This window comes from Triticum aestivum, chromosome 5D (assembly GCF_018294505.1).
Source record: "Triticum aestivum cultivar Chinese Spring chromosome 5D, IWGSC CS RefSeq v2.1, whole genome shotgun sequence".
Lineage (NCBI taxonomy): Eukaryota > Viridiplantae > Streptophyta > Magnoliopsida > Poales > Poaceae > Triticum > Triticum aestivum.
In genome coordinates this window covers 21,856,776-21,857,884 of record NC_057808.1, presented here as the reverse complement: position 1 = coordinate 21,857,884, position 1,109 = coordinate 21,856,776, and positions in this window count along the sequence as shown.

The window sequence follows — 1,109 nt, the reverse complement described above, 5'->3', positions numbered from 1 at the left end:
TACCTACGTACCCCCAAACTACCAGATAGGGAGCCAAAAACCTAATTCCACCGCCGCAACCTTCTGTACCCGTGAGATCCCATCTTGGGGCCTGTTCCGGAGCTCCGCCGGAGGGGGCATCGATCACGGAGGGCTTCTACATCAACACCATAGCCTCTCCGATGTTGTGTGAGTAGTTTACCTCAGACCTTCGGGTCCATAGTTATTAGCTAGATGGCTTCTTCTCTCTTTTTGGATCTCAATACAATGTTCTCCCCCTCTCTTGTGGAGATCTATTCGATGTAAACTTCTTTTGCGATGTGTTTGTTGAGACCGATAAATTGTGGGTTTATGATCAAGTTTATCTATGCACAACATTTGAATCTTCTGAATTCTTTTATGTATGATTGGTTATCTTTGCAAGTCTCTTCGAATTATCAGTTTGGTTTGGCCTACTAGATTGATCTTTCTTGCAATGGGAGAAGTGCTCAGCTTTGGGTTCAATCTTGCGGTGTCCTTTCCCAATGACAGTAGGGGCAGCAAGGCACGTATTGTATTGTTGCCATCGAGGATAACAGGATGGGGTTTATATCATATTGCATGAGTTTATCCCTCTACATCATGTCATCTTGCTTAAAGCGTTACTCTTTTCTTATGAACTTAATACTCTAGATGCATGCTGGATAGTGGTCAATGTGTGGAATAATAGTAGTAGATGCAGGCAGGAGTCGGTCTACTTGTCTCGGACGTGATGCCTATATACATGATCATACCTAGATATTCTCATAACTATGCTCAATTCTGTCAATTGCTCAACAGTAATTTGTTCACCCACCGTAATACTGATGCTCATGAGAGAACCACTAGTGAAACCTATGGCCCCCGGGTCTATTTTCCATCATATTAATCTCCCGACAACAAGCTATTTCTGGCGCTGTTTTTATTTTGTTTTCTTTACTTTGCATCTTTATCATAAAAATACCAAAAATATTATCTTATCATATCTATCAGATCTCACTCTCGTAAGTGAGCATGTAGGGATTGACAACCCCTTATCACGTTGGTTGCGAGGATTTACTGTTTGTGTAGGTGCGAGGGACTCCTGCGTGGCCTCCTACTGGATTGATACC